Genomic DNA, 518 nt, shown 5'->3' on the forward strand with positions numbered 1-518 from the left:
TAGCTGATGTTAGGTGGATCTTAGCTGAAAGCAGGGAATACCAGAAGAATTTCTATCTGTGTTTCATTTTTTATGCAAAGGCATTTGACTGTGTGGATCATAACAAACTGGCTGACTCTCAGAAGAATGGGAATCCCAGAACACTTCATTGTTCTAATGTGAAACCTATACTTGGACCAAGAGGCCGTCATCAGAACAGAGCAAGGAAACCCTGCATGGTTCAAAATTGGGAAAGGTGTGTGCCAGGGATGTGTCCTATCTCCATACCTTTTCAACCTGTATGCAGAACAGATTATCCGAAAGGCTGAGCTCTATGAGGAAGAAGTGTGGCGCTAGGATTGGAGGAAGATCAATCTGTGTTATGCAGATGACACAACCCTGCTTGCTGAAACTGAGGAGGACCTCATGCACTTACTGCAGAGGGGCAAGGAGTGCAGCCTTTACTTTGAATTGAGGCTCAATGTCAAGAAGACAAAGATTCTCACCACTGGACCAATTGGCAGCATCAGGATGGATGG

Source organism: Elephantulus edwardii, unplaced genomic scaffold (genome assembly GCF_000299155.1).
Source record: "Elephantulus edwardii isolate Elephantulus edwardi_28Jun2011 unplaced genomic scaffold, EleEdw1.0 scaffold00071, whole genome shotgun sequence".
NCBI classification, from domain to species: domain Eukaryota; kingdom Metazoa; phylum Chordata; class Mammalia; order Macroscelidea; family Macroscelididae; genus Elephantulus; species Elephantulus edwardii.